The sequence below is a fragment of the Suricata suricatta genome, chromosome 16, assembly GCF_006229205.1.
Source record: "Suricata suricatta isolate VVHF042 chromosome 16, meerkat_22Aug2017_6uvM2_HiC, whole genome shotgun sequence".
Taxonomy (NCBI): domain Eukaryota; kingdom Metazoa; phylum Chordata; class Mammalia; order Carnivora; family Herpestidae; genus Suricata; species Suricata suricatta.
The window spans coordinates 56,021,220-56,036,658 of record NC_043715.1 but is presented as its reverse complement, the minus strand read 5'-3'; the positions used below and the strand labels follow the sequence as shown (position 1 = coordinate 56,036,658).

The following is a 15,439-nucleotide window of genomic DNA, read 5'->3' as shown; positions in this document are numbered from 1 at the left end:
GGGTGTCATGCTAAGCGAAATAAGTCAGGCAGAGAAGGACAGATACCATATGTTTGCACTCATAGGTCTAACCGGAGACCAGGAGAAACCTAATGGAGGACCATGGGGAGGGGAAGAGGGAAAGAGAGTTGGGGAGAGAGAGGGACGCAAAACCTGAGAGACTATTGAATACTGAAAACGAACTGAGGGTTGAAGGGGAAGGGGGAAAGAGGTGGTGGTGAAGGAGGAGGGCACTTGTGGGGAAGAGCACTGGGTGTTGTATGGAAACCAATTTGACAATAAACTACTTTAAAAAAAAAGAATTGAAAGGAGAGCAGTCAGTTGTATGAGCTTGTGGTGCTGTAACAAGATACCACAGACTGGGGGGAGGGGAGAATTAAACAACGGAAATGTATTTCTTCATAGTTCGAGCCCAAGGTGCTGACAGGTCTGGTGTCCATGGAGGGTTCTGCACGTGGCTGATGCACGGCTGCTCACGTGGCCTTCCCTCTGTAGGCATGTGCGGGAACGAGACAGATCCCTGCTGGTTCTTCTATAGGGTCACTTACCTTATTTGATCATCTGCCCTTATGATCTCACCAACCTTCATTATTGCTCAGAGGCCCCATCTCCAAACACAAGCACACGGGGAGTTAAGGCTCCAGCAGGAATTTCTGGGGGTGGGGGACATAGACATCCAGTCCACTTCATTCCACCTACATCCCTCCCCCAAGATCCAGGTTCTTCTCCCACACAAAGTACATTCATTCCATTCCTAGGTCTCCCCTCCGCCAAATCTATACTCGTTCCAGCATCAGCGATCAAATCTGATGTCCAGAGTCACATCTAAATATCTTATAAATCAGATATCGGGGGGGTTCGGGGTCTGACTCCTTCTTAGGCAGAATTCCTCTGCAGGTGTGAACCCTGAGTCAGACAAGTCTAGCGTCCAAAGCCGGCCAGGGGTAGGAGGGGAATTCCCATCCCCTGAGGGACCAAGAAAGACGACAGAGGTGACGGCGGACACAGCCTCCATAGATCTGAAGGCTCCAGGATAATCCTCTTGGGCTTCTCTGTGGGAGGACCCCATTCCCAAGGCTTCCAGCAGGGCTTGCCCTGTGGAAACTGAGGCAGTTTCCAAACTCTGAAACCAAGAAGCCAGCCCTGATCTCTGAACTGCCTTTGGGGGTCATGCTTCCTTCTTCTTGAAAACCAGCACAGGTTTGCAGACAAATAAGCCTACGGTCCCTCCCGTAGAGCTGAGAAGACTGACGGCTGTCAATCCCTGGGGTTCCGGCCTGGCCCGGCCACACATCTGCTCCTACAGTCCGTGGACATTGGCTCCTCTCTCTCATTTGTCGGCCAATCTTGCTCGTCTCTGCTGTGTCCACTAGCTCACCAGTCTGTTCCTCTGTTCCCCTCCCTGCTCTGAAGTCTCACGGGGGGCTCCCTGGCGGAGTTACCCCAAGCACAGCCAACACTTCGCTTGGGCATCTGCTCTGCAGAACATGCAGCTGCACACCGTGCGCGCTCTGGGCTGCGCAAATGTCACAACGCAGTTCAGCCACATTCTTTGCCACCTTGTAACAGGGGTCACATTTTTCCCATGATCCAATGCCTTGTTCCTCATTTTGGTCTGAGGTCCTGCCTGAATGGACTTACCTGCCCATACTTCTGTTTGGCATTTCTAAACTCCTCCAGCTCCTTCCTGTCATCACTGTCAAACCTTCCGCATCTTTTCTTTAAAGTTTTATTTATTTTGAGAGAGAGCTCAAGCGTAAGCAGGGGAGGGCAGAGAGCAGAGAGCGAGAGAGCGAGAGAGAGAGAGAGAGAGAGAGAGAGACTCTCCCAAGCAGGCTCCATGCGGTCAGCACAGAGCCCCAGCCAGGCTTGATCCCACAAACAGAGATATTATGACCAGAGACAGAAACCAAGAGTTGGGTTGTAAGATCACCCTCGGGTCAAGCTGACCCTACAGAAAAATACTGACCACTGTTTCACTCTCCAACCCTTTTCTTCTTGAACAATCAAGGGTTGGGAAATTGAGCTCTGGGAGTCCTAAAATGTAACTCATAAATTATAATTTAAAGGTTAACTTGTTTTCTAAGATACGTTGCTACATTCTAAGATACTGTTGTTAGATTCTAAGATACTGTTACTAGATCCCACCATTTAATGCAAAATTCTCTTCTGCGCACCCGCTTTGCTTCCCCTTGGGACCTATGATCGATCACCTCAATAATGACCTTTCCTGCCTTGCCATAACCTATATAAACCCTGAGCTTCACATCCGCGGCGCCCTCTCCTGAGGACTTGCCCACCCTCGGGAGGGGCCGTCCGGCCGAACTAAAATAAACCCATTCACCATCTATATTCGTGTCCGTGGGTTTCACTCTCGGTGACTCGCTTCAGGAGGGAAAGGTCTAACAGGGTGCCCGACGGACTGAGCCACCTCGGCGCCCTGAGCTGCTTCCACATCCTGGATATTTGTTTCCACAGCACGGCACTTCCTGGCACTGAAACCCGCATTTGTCTGTTCCGGCTTCCGGGACTCCAGTTACAGACTGGGTGGTTTAAGCTACAGAAGCTTCAGGCACGGTGCCAGTGTGTCTGGTGTCTGGCGTGGGCGCTCCGCTGGGATTGCAGACAGCCCTTCTTGCTGCGTGCTTGCAGGGCGTTTGGCCGGTGTGAGCACATAGAGAGAGACAGATAGCGAGCTCTCTGATGCCTCTTCTTTTTTTATTTTTTAAGGTTTGTTTATTTTTAAGAGAGAAAGAGAGAGAAAAAGAATCCAAAGCAGGCTCCAGGCTCTGAGCTGTCAGCACATCGCGGGATGTGGGGCTTGAACTCACGAACAGTGAGATCATGACCTGAGCTAAAGTTGGACACTCAACCATCTCAGCCACCCAGGCGCCCCTGGCGTCTCTTCTTATGAGGTCACTGATGTTACGGAATCAGGGCCCACCCTTACCACCTCAATTAGTCTTAATTACTTCCCTAGAAGCCCCACTTCCAAATACAGCCACACAGGGGAGTTAGGGCCTCGACATATGAATTGGGGGGATGGGGAGACATAAGCATCGAGCCCATGACATTAATAAAGCCAAAACTATTTATTAAGAAGTATTCTCAGAATGTATCAAGTCCTAGCAACACTCAACAAGAAATAGAGAAAAGACACACAGTAACTCACATCAGTTATAACATAAGGGACATCACTACAAACCCCACAGACTTTTATAGCATCAGTCTAAACAAAAAAGTAAGTGGAAGAAATACAAATTCCCCAAAACTGAGCTTTTTGCGAATAGTGGAGGAATTGTAATTCAGGATACAAGAACAGTAGCAACTGACCAGAGATGAGGTCTATTGAGGGTTTGGGGAAGGCTGTGCTTACAAAGTGAGGAATGCAGAGAGTATGGGGTTTAGCTAGAGAATGAGCAGCTACCCCTGACTGAGTCTGGGGGCAGCTCTGGGTGGACGCACCATGGTCGAGGCATAGCTCCACTTTTCTGTAAAATCAGGCACTCACAGGAACTCTGTCTCTCAGACCTTGAACATCGTGTGCTAAGGACAGGTGCACTCGATTCTGCATTTCATGCCTTCCTATTCATTTTAAAGCCGAACCCTTTGAAAATAGATGTAAGCGGGCCTTGCCAAGAACTTTATCAAATTTGGATTAAATGGACTAATATCGCAAAAAAAAGTCGAAAACCAGTTGAAGAATAAATAGAAAACCTGAATCATCTTTGAGCTTTTAAATCAATTACCCTGCCGGTTAAAATCATCCCACAAAACTCACTCCGGGCCCAGCAACTTTTACTGTGAGCTCTTCCAAACAGTTATGGAAGACAAACACCATTGGGGTAGACATTTTTATAGCCGGTGCATTTCTGCGCATTTTCACAGCTAGTGTGAACACCCGACAAGAGAATTTAGAGCAGAATACCACACTTCGGTCTCCCACCACTCTTAGATGTAAAAATAACTTTAAAAATGGGGGGGAAACATCTGATTACATTATTGCTCAATTCACATGCATGAAGCGTAGTAGACAAATATTTCAATAAAGAAGAATTCTCACCAACAAATCAGGGATTTAATCTAGGCATTGTCTCCTAACGCTTACAGGCAGGCTCCCAGAATGAGGAGGAGGGCTCTGCCCGAGACACAAGGGGCACTGAGTCTGAGGGGCGTGCTCCCAGGGGTGGGGGCATGGCCACTGTCACAGGGAAAAAGAGAAGTCCATTAATGTTGACATAGAACGAAAACGCAAATCTGTGGCCAGGAGTGAACTCCTGTTTCCTTCCTTCTCCTCTGTGCGCATTGTCACAGCGACCTCAGCCTGCGGGTGCAGAAATGTCACAACTGTGTCTGCACTGACACAAAGCCTCAGAGGAGATGGACCCTCCTCCCTGCAGCATCTCTGGGGCCTGGGGACCCCGTGTGAGGTGAGGACCCCTGGGATGGGCTGAGAATGAAGGAGACCCCATAGGGGAGGCTCTGGGAGGGAAGGACGTGCCTTGGTCTCCTCACCTGGACCAGGCTTCTCAGGAAGCCTTGAGTCCACTTGCTGCACCGCCATGGACACCAGAGCCAGCCCCCTGGGGACGGGCTGTTCCCCTTCCTGTGGGGCTGATGTGACATCCCCGTGACCAGAAGAACCAGCTTCCGAGTGACCACACCCTGTGCTTCTGTCTGTCCTGCGGGCACCGAGGTCCCTCCCTGAGCACAGCCCGGGTCAGAGGCAGAGACACCATGACCCTCACCCTCACGGCCCTGCTCCTCCTCGGTGAGACCTCAGGAGGGGAGGGGACACACTAGGCTGGGAAGGACCTGTGTCCCAGCCAGGCCCTGGGCTGTCAGAGGCCCCAGGCACAGGAAGCTCATGGGAAAGGGGGTTCTGCTCAGGATTCAGGGCAAACCTCTCACAGGGACTCTCTTGCAGGGCTGAGTGTGGGCCCCAGGACCCGAGCACAGGCAGGTGAGTGTATCCCCAGGGGTCCCGCCCCACCTCCTCACTGGAGACAGGGATCGCCCACCAGGAAGATGGAGATGGAGTTCTGGGAGGATGGAGAGGGGACATCTGGGGGCTTGGGGCTGAGCTGGGAACCGGGGGTGGGGAGGAGCTTGTGATCCAGCCTCTGTTTGCCTCCAGGGACCCTCCGCACACCCTCCATCTGGGCTGAGCCAGGCTCTGTGGTTCCCTGGGGTGGCACTGTGACCATCTGGTGTCGGGGGACCCTGGAGGCTCAGGAGTTCTATCTGGATAGAGACGGACAATCAGTGACCTGGGACAGACAGCCCACACTGGAGCCTGGGAACAAGGTCAAGTTCTCCATCATATACATGACAGAGGCATATGCAGGACGGTATCGCTGTTACTATCAAAGTCCCTCTGGCTTGTCAGAGCACAGTGACCCCCTGGAGCTGGTGGTGACAGGTGCGAGCCCCTCAGGGTCCCAGCCCCAGGCTCTGCCCTCAGGGAGGGGATCTGGCTCTCTGAGTGTCCCCTTCTCACAGCCCAGCCCTGGGGATACTGTGGGGGGATCTGAGCCCCACTTAACCCCCCTCCTCCTCTCCAGGATACCATATCAAACCCAGTCTCTCAGCCGTGCCCAGCCCTAATGTGACCTCAGGAGGGAAGGTGACCCTCCAGTGTGGCTCACGGATGGGATTTGACAAGTTCGTCCTGATGAAGGAAGGAGAACCCAGGCCCTTCTTGACCCTGGACTCCCAGAGACACACCGATGGGCAGTTCCAGGCCCTGTTCCCTGTGGGCCCCGTGACCCCCAGGCTCAGGTGGATGTTCAGATGCTATGGCTATTACAGCAACACCCCCCGGATGTGGTCACTTTCCAGTGACCCCCTGGAGCTCCTGGTCTCAGGTGAGGGAGTCCGGCCCTATACCCTCTGTATCCTGATGATCTGTTCTGGGCTCCGTCCTCAAGAAACCTAGGCTGGGAGGGGAGAGAGCAGGGCTCTGAGGGGAGGTCACTCAAAGGGAGATGTGCCCCTGAGTAGGCCCTCTAACACCTTAGTCCCTCTCTTGAGTCTAAGATGCCAGCTGAGCAGGGGGGGGGTCTCGGAGGGCCACGGGGCAGGTGTAGAAGTCTGATGAGATGGGGACTCCAGGGTCAGCCACCGCCCCCCCCCTCCCCCCCGCCGATCCAATTCATGATCGGTGAGCTGCTGGGGTATGTTTGTGCTTCTTCTGAGCACAGATCACCCAAGATTAGTTCTGAAAGCCCCTCGGAGGACCAACACCCCTCAGATACTCAGAAACAATCCCCTGTCTCAGGGGGACTGAGATGCCAGTAGAGATGCCTGGGTGACCACATGTGTCCAGGGGCTCCGAGGCGAGGCCGTGGGGCAAGACGAGGGAGAAGAGAGTGAGCGGAGACCCGTCTCTAGGGGAAGCTGCGCCCTCTACTCAACCACTGCCTTTCCCCCCAGGATCCTCTGGAGACCCCGGGCCCTCACCCACAGGTCCCAGCTCCACAGCTGGTGAGTCACGGTGACATCGTCCAGGGCTTTTCTCCCGGAGTCTCAGAGATGCCAGGGCGACCACCAGGCTCCCGGGGCTCGAGGCCAGGGCAGTGGGGGAGGGCTGGGGTGGTCACAGCACAGGGAGAGGGGGAGCAGCAGCCCCACTACCTCACCTCCCCAGCCTGTGATTATGAGGTGTGAGGTGGAGGGGCCTGGGGAGGGTCGCAGTGCTCCCCGAGATGGTGACTCAGTGCAGGACCCTGGTCCCAGGCGAGGAGTCCCTCCCTGTCCTTTCTGAGCAGAAAAGGCCAGCTCAGGACTCTGTCTACAGGACATTCTGAGACAGGATGCAATGAAGGGACCACAGGGTCAGTCCACAGAGAAGGGCCACCCAGGCGAGCTGGGATAGGTGGGACCTCCCACCAGGGAATCCGTGTCCCTCCAGCCTCATATGGGGCTGAAGAGAGAGAGGCATGGACTTAGGTACCTTGACCCTGACAGGAAATGAGGTCAGACTGAGGTTACAAGGCAGAGGCCCCACCCACTTACCCCTTGGTGTTTCTGGCTCAGAGGTAGGGTGCCGCCTGCGAGCCAGGGGCAGGAGCAGGGCAGCTGCTCACCTGGGAGGCAGGCAGGACAGACCAGGTTACCCTGCGGGGCTGCGTCTTCGTGGGCTCAGCCCTTCTGGGAGGTGGAGCTTCTCAGAAAGGTGTGAAAAGAGGGGCTGCCAGCAGTGATCTCATTTCTGGCCTCCCCCTGCCCTTCTTCTCCCCAGAATTCCGCCCTGGGAAGTTCACAAAGCCGTGGGAGATGCAGGTGCATGCGATTTTGTGCATCTGGCCTGGGTCTCAGCAGATAGGTCTCCAGTACAATGGAGACAATGGAGATTAGGAAACCCGCATTGATTTAGCCTCTCAGTTCCTCCTCGTGCCGCACAAACTGTGGGATTTTGTACTAAAAGCCACCCAGCCCTTGTTAGCACACCACAATTTCTAGGTCCCCACCCCAGCCAGCTTTGGAGAATTTGTGGGTTTGCAGCACTTGGTGTCCAGGCCTGACCTGGAGCACAGGGAAGATGCTGGGCTGGTGGAGGCGGGAATCCGGGACCGCCATAGAGGGCAGACACGCCCCGTTGGCAGCCCTTCTCGCCCATTTCCAAGAGATGCTAGTGTGGAGCTTCTCACCCACACCTGAGGAGGCTCCGGAGCCCTCTCATGCCATGACTGGAGCTACTCAGGCCAAGGTGGGATTTGCTGTGGGTGCAGGTGGAGCCCCCAGAAGACAGGCCTCTGAAGAGAAGCCTCCCCACCTGTGGGCACCACTCTGCTGCCCCTGTGCTCACCTGGGGGCCACTCAGGGCACACCTGAGACCAGGTGGAGCTGTGCCTGGCTCCTGGGAGCCCCCAGGGACGCTGCACAACTCGTCCCTGGGCAATTCATGGCCGCTCTGCATTGGGTGTGGAAGCTCATCCCGTGTCACTCTGCCGACTCCTCAGAACTTTTAAAGCAATCCTCGCAGATCTAAAGTTACAATATGAGGATGTATGACTTAAAAATTTTTTAAATTCTCCTATTTCATTGGGATTAGAATAATATAAATTATTCATATGGAGAATAACTTATAAAGTTTTCTTTTATACAAATGCTTAGATATTAGGTTTATAAATGATACAAACACATTCTAAAGTTTTATTCATTATTTTGTCTACACTCAAAGCTAAAAAGTTGTTCAACTACTTTATTCATTTATAAGTATGATTTTTATTTCTTTATACTTTCTAAATAACTTAAGTATAGATAACGATACTGGTTTGCTTAAATTAATTTTATATTCTATTATTCTATTAACAGTACAGATTCTCGACCTTTCAGTTGCTTTGCAATTGATCTCCTTTGATTTACTGATAATAATTTTATCAAACTCAAAAAAAATGAAACAGCTTTTTATTTCAATTGTGCACAAATTTTACTTACAGCAAATACCTTATAATAATGATGACGAAGCAAGACCTTAATACAAAACTGAATGTTGCTTTAAGAAAATACCTTCATTGATCACCCTAATTATTTTAAGCCAAACACATAGAAAAATCTATGTATTTATACATATAGAGATACCAGCCTGTCCATTTCTGTCCATTTTCTGTTACAGTCAGGTTTTATTAGAAACATTTTTTCTTTTCTTTTTTCTAGTGTTTACTTTTGAGAAAGAGAGAGACAGAGTGCAAGTGGGGACAGCGGCAGAGACAGAGGGAGACACAATCCCAAGCAGGTTCCAGGCCCCCAACTGTCAGCACAGAGCCCAATACAGGGCTCGAACCCATGAATCATGAGATTATGACCTGAGCCGAAGTCAAAACTTAACCAACTGAGCCACCCAGGTGCCTCCCCCCAGTTCTTTACTTAATATAAATTAGGAAGCATTTCTGGGCTTGTACAATTCCAGGCTTATTCTTTTAAATTTATAGCTCCAGTGTGATATGTTTAAAAGACTTCTTGGTATCAAGTATTTGCATACTAGCCCATTGAATGATGTCTATTCACACTCTGTGAATTCTATAAGCTTACTTAGAATTTCACATGGAGATTTATAATTAAAATGATCTGTAATTTTTTTTATCTTATTGCATTTTATGTGAATAGATTGAAATAAGTTTGCAGGATTACCTAGTTTTGTGCTCACCAGTTTTATAACAACATTGATTTTCTTTGCTCTTTTGGCTTTGAGACCAGAAGTATGATATCCTTGGTTCTGGACATTTATATGAAGAGGAGGTTGTCTTTGAAGATAAAAATCAAACGTCTAGTGTTCTCCCTTTAAGCCTTACATTAGTTTTCAGAGTTATGACTGACAGACAGAGTTAGAGTGAGGAAGAGGAAAAGGAAAAAGAAGAGGAGGACAGTGGTGATGAAGAAAGTGGTAGTATTTGTTGATGGTGATGATGATAATGGTGGTGGTGGTGGTTATGGTGATGATCATGATGAGGATGGTGATGATGGTGGTAGTCATGGTGGTGATGATAGTGAAGACTATTATGACAGTGATGATGATGATGAAGATGATGACAGTGATGATGATGACGGTGATGATGGTGATGACAATGGTGGTGATGGTGATGATGGTGGTAGCGATGGTGGTGATGATCCCTAACGATGATGGTGATGATGATAGTGAAGAAGATTATGACAGTGACGATGATGGTGGTGATGGTGATGGGGATGGTAATGGTTGTGGGAAGCTGCCAGAAGAACAAAAATCAGCTGCCTGCAGGCAGGGCCCTGTTTTGGCCCCTCAGGCGCTGGGCTGAAGCTGCAGTTTTGGTTCCTCCCCCACCTTAACTCATTATAATCACTTGACCCTGTTTCCTAGCAACTGACCTAGGTCAGCTGCCTTGAACCTTTTATAAGGTGTGTGTGTTTTTTAAATAAATGAGGCTTGATCAGAGACTTTGTCTGCCTCCATTCTCTGTGCTCCCTGCCCTACCCCATTCTCACTCCCTCCCTCAGGAACCTGCATTGACCGACCTGCTGGGCGGGGCAAATGATGGTGATGGTAATGATGGTGGTGGTGGTGGTGGTGATGATGATGATGATGAAGATGATGACAGTGATGATGGTGGTAATGAAGATGGCACCCATGATGATGAAGGTGGTGATGATGGTGACGATGCTGTTAGTGATGGTGGTGGTGATGGTGATGGTGGTTATGATGGTGGTGATGGTAATGGTGGTGGTGGTCATTGTGACAATGATGATGATAATACTGAAGGTGGTAGTGGTGATGGTGATGATGGTGATAGTGATGATGATGGTGATGATGATGATGATGATGTTGATGATGATGATGGAGCCTCCCTCATCTATGCTGTCACACCTGGCCCATCTCCCATGAACCAGCACCCCCATCCCAACTCCATGTTCTCTTCTGGACCCTCTTGCAACCACAGACATGGCTTCATTTACTTATAAAGAGCATGCTTAGATATTTCTGGGGACCTACTCATCCCACATACCTTGTCTGGGTCTTCACATTGCTCCTCTCAGTCTCTTTTCTCTTATTGAGGAATCCACTTAAATGTCCTCTCCAAGTGTAACCCTGACATGTTCAGATATGTCTCCTTCCTGCCAAGTAACTAATACAACCTAGGTTGTATGCATTGAGTTCTCTCTCTCTCTCTCTCTCTCTCTCTCTCTCTCTCTCAATATATTCATACATATCACTATATATATTTTATATATTTATGAGGAACTCCTCATTCATGGACATTGGATCCTGAATGGTTGAAAAATACAAGTTTTCCTACCCACAAGAGGTAGTTTATGTGCTCAGAATAAACAGAGAATACAGGACCTCAAGTACTTCTGTATTAGAGATTACTTATCTCACTAAGATTTGAGCTCGGGGACCCAGGAAGACTCTGCTCCAAACCAATTCAGAAGCAAAGTCTAAATTCAAAAAAGATAGGGAGATTGAAATAATTTGTTCAAAACAGAGAGGATCCTTCTATAACCGAGAAAGTGTCCATTAAGGACTGCATAACAGTTATAGCATAAGATCGAGGTACAACAACACACAGCCTGGGGGGGAAATTTAACTCTCATCAGAAACTCATCTTTCTCCACTTTTTTATTACTCTCAGGAATAGCTGACACCATCAGCCCATCACAAGACAGGTCAGACCGAAACACTGGTGAGTAGGAGAAAGTCTCAGTTATGTAAGTGAAAGGTGAAGTCCTGTCAAGGGGAAGTGGGTGCCCTGAGTGGATATCCAGGATCTGGGCTGATTCGGGTCTTCCTAACCCCAGTGACCACTTGTGCTCAATTCCTAGCCTCTCACCCCAATGATTACACAGTGGGGAATCTCATCCGCATGGCCCTGGCTGGCTTGATCCTGGTGGTCCTTGGGATTCTGCTATTTCAGGATCACTACAGTCATAGAGGAATCCAAGATGCAGCCAGGAGGTAAATTCAAGAGAGAACAATGCAACAATCAGAATGGCAGAGTCTAGGAAACACAACTTGTGTGCCCAGGAAGTTCTGGAAGTGTATGTGGGGCACGTGCTGTGATAACTGTCAACATTCCATGATGCCCAGACCAGTCCTCATCCTCTGTGACATCATCTCCAACCTCCAAGGACTTATTAAACATACCACATGACACAGCAGTCAAGTACATATCTTTTGTCGTTATTTATTTGATACCCAACATATTCCCAAGACTAATTGTGATCAGAGAACAGTATCCATGTGAATTTAGCACATACTTTGGTTTTTATGCTCGGTACATTGTATGAAATATAGTTGACTCTTGTATATATTCCTTGCCAGGATGGATGGATTCAGGATTGCTTATAAATGGAAAGACAGACAGAAAAGTTTACCTCTACATGAACATACACAGCAATCTGTGATAAATTAACTCAGCATCCTTTCTGGCTGCCTTCACCTTGAATTTCTGTAAATTTGGTCCCCTGCTCAGTCCTGGCACAAAGATTTCCTGTTTTTCCCTCCACTACAGAGGCTTAGCAAAAAAGTAGTGAACTAACATGGGTCAATCAAACACAAAACAAACTGTAGAGGCAGCATAGAAAAGGAACAGGCAGACACCGAAGGAGGTAAACCATAAGAGACTTTTTTTTAATAGTTTCCAGATGGTCAACAGGCACATGAAATGATGCTCAACATCACTCATCTTCAGGGAAATACAAATCAAAACCACACTGAGATACCACCTCACACCAGTCAGAGTCACTAAAATGAACAAATCAAGAGAATATAGATGCTGGCGAGGGTGTGGAGAAACAGGTACCCTCCTATCTATTGGTGGGAATGTAAACTGGTGCAGCTGCTCTGGAAAACAGTGTGGAGGCTCCTCAAAAAACTATCAGTAGAACTCCCTTATGACCAAGCAATAGCACTGCTAGGGATTTACCTAAGGGATACAAAAGAGACTTTTAAATATAGTGAACAAGGAGGCAAGCCATGAGAGACTCTTGAATACTGAGATCACACTGAAGGCTGATGGGGGTGGGGGAGAGGGGAAGGGGGGTGATGGGCAGAGGAGGGTACATATTGGAATGAGCACTGGGTGTTATATGGAAACAAACTTGACAACAAAATATAAAAGAAAAAAATAATAAATACAGTAAACAATCTGAGGGTCGCTGGAGGGAAAGTGAGTAGGGGATGGGATAGATGGGTGATGGGCACTAAAGAGGGCACTTGTTGGGTGCTATATGTAAGAGATGAATGACTGAGTTCTACTCCTGAAATCAATACTACACTCTATGTTAACTAACTTGAATTCAAATAAATAAACTTAAAAAAAGAAAGATGCATTCTCCAAAGTAAGAAAGAACACACTCAAATACCAATGTAGTGACTGTAGGGCATAAGTCTAGTTTGCAGCCCTGGCTGATCACCAGCCCATGGATCCAGATCCACACAGAGCAGAGGCCATCTGGCCATTGCACACAACAGTGCATATCCGCATTTTCTCATGTGTCTCAGGTGCCAGGGTCTGTGTGGGGTGCTGCACACACCCCATTGCTGAGTCTTTACCAGAGAACTATTAGGTAGGGGTCATCTCCTCCCTTATAAAGATGACTTCAGGCTCATGAAGTAATTTGTCAAAATACACTGGATTGGGGCAACTGTCTACAAATAGGTCTGTTTCCAATTATCTGCTTGTTCTACTCACTGATTCCACTGTGGTATAAAGCACAGCATGGTCCTGGAACAGAAATTTGTGGGGGCACCTGGGTGGCTCAGTGGGTTAAGTGTCTGACTTCGGCTCAGGTCATGATCTCAGTTTGTGAGTTCAAGCCCCGTGTTGGGCTCTGTGCTCACAGCTCAGAGCCTGGAACCTGCTTTGGATTCTGTGCCTCTTCTCTCTGCCTCTCTTCTGCTTGCACTCTGCCTCTTTCTATATATCTTTCTCAAAACTAAATAAACTTTTCTTTAATTTTAAAAAGAAATTTGTAAAAAGTATAGATCTCACGGTAAGTGCTCTTACCACAATGAAAAACAAAAGAGAAAACAGAATTGCACACAGGTAATAGAGAAGACACTTATTCACGTATGTTCATAGAAGGACTCAAAAGACAAAAGTGAAACAATCCAAATGTCCAACAACTAAGAATGAATAAACAAACATTAAACAACAACAGCAAACAAACAACTATTAATTGCCTCCAACTAGCGCCTTGTGTAAATCAGGAGACAGAATCCAGAGTCCAGAGAAGAGCCCATCCCTGGGGGACAGGACTGTGAGGAGGCAGGAATGCCTCAGGTTTTGATGGAGAGAAGATGCTGCTGTCAGAGAAAGAGAAAGAGAGAGGAAGTGCGTGAGAGAGAAACAAAGCCACACTCCCCAGCCCAGATCTGGGGGTGCCTCCCTCTATGGGTCTCTGAACCGTATTATAACGTGTATTCCATCCTTCTCCTCCTGGTGTCACCCCCCCCATGACAGCCCCCTGGGGTCCTCCAGTCAACCGAGGCACGTGAGGACACCCCTCGATTCCTCACCCCCACATGTCACACGATGACAGTCCTGGCAGTTCTGCCCCGGAATCCGTCCGTGACCCCGTCCAGCACCACAGGGAAGTGTAGTCAGACTCCAGATGCTAGGTGGGAGCCACCATACCAGCTTCCTTCTGGTCCCACCGCAGGCCTCACTCCCGGTGAAGGGTTTTATTCTCATGGCCCTGACCTACCTGTCGCTGACCCTCCCCTGCACACACCACATGCCCACCTGCCTCGCCTTCCTCCCATGAGACCCACATCTCTACACGTGACCCTCCATGTGCCGACACCAGGCTGAGCTCGCCTCTCCGGCCCCAGCAGGGCCCACTCCTCCCCACAAGCAAACTCACCTCAGTTCGCCCCTCCCTCCCCAGACACCACACACACTGAGTTATAACTACATGTGTGACTTCCTGGCATGTGCTCGCTGGGCCTGTCGGAACAGAGCAGACTCTTCCCAAGCCTCCCAGGCCATGAAAACAATAAAGAATTCTTACCGCCTCTTCCCCACTCAACTGTGAATGTATTTGCTACAGGGATTGTACAGGCGGAACCCAAGAACCTGCAACACCAAGTAGAACTCAGATCGGCTCGTCACGTAGCGGTCGGGTTAGGTCAAGGTGTTACCCCTACTGACTATCAGCCCCATCCTCCTATACAGCATGAATCTGTGAGGCCTCTGCCATGAGTGGACATGGTAACTATTTACTAAACGTTAGTTGATTGACAGGAAGGTGGAGGGAAGGAAGAAACTTTGCATTTACGGAACTCAGGAAAGGGAAGTGTCTCACCCAGATCTCACAGCCTCTGTAAGGGGCACAGGCAGAGCTGGAACCGAAATTGGACTGGCCACCAGCCCCAGCCCTCGCTCCCCCGCCTCCTGTCCCAGACCAGAGTCCCTCTCTGGACTTGGGCTTGGAGGGGAGCAGGCAGGGTGTGTGGGGTCTGGTGAGACTCACATCTGGTCTGGACGGTCCCAGGGCCTCTGCTGTCGGCCGTCCTTCGGGGAGAGCACAGCGAGGCCCTGGAGGGACAGTTCCCCTTCCTGTGGGGCCCCTCATGTGACAGGGACACGGAGCCCGGGCTGTCATACCCCATGCATGTGTCTGTGCTTTGGACTCTGCAGACTCTACAAGCTGCCTGCACCGCTGGGGCCATGGGAAGCAGCGTCAGGACCCCGACCCTCACGGCCCTTCTGTGCCTCGGTGAGCATCTGGATAAGAGGGAGGAGGGTCTCTGAGACCCCAGGACCAGGGAGACACACCGGGGGCAGGACTTCTGTGGGAGGAGTGTGCTCAGCCTCAGATCGGCCCCAGTGGTCACTGGACCTGGCACACATGGCGGGTGGACACTCTCACAGGAACTCTCTTGCAGGGCTGTGTCGGGACCTGAGGGACCAGGGACAGGCAAGTGAGTGCTCCCCAGACCTCCTGTTTCCACCCGACA

General features: G+C 49.7%; 1 long non-coding RNA gene and 1 pseudogene across 1 annotated transcript; one reads left to right on the top strand and one right to left on the bottom strand.

The window, feature by feature from the left end:
- Positions 1-4,064: 4,064 nt before the first annotated feature.
- Positions 4,065-6,637, bottom strand: LOC115280113. Its single transcript, XR_003903652.1, has 3 exons — positions 6,463-6,637; positions 4,516-5,939; positions 4,065-4,324 (listed from the first exon to the last, which is right to left on the bottom strand). It is a non-coding gene; the product is annotated as an uncharacterized LOC115280113 (long non-coding RNA).
- Positions 4,499-15,439, top strand: part of LOC115280097 — a 17,999-nt pseudogene continuing 7,058 nt past the window's right edge.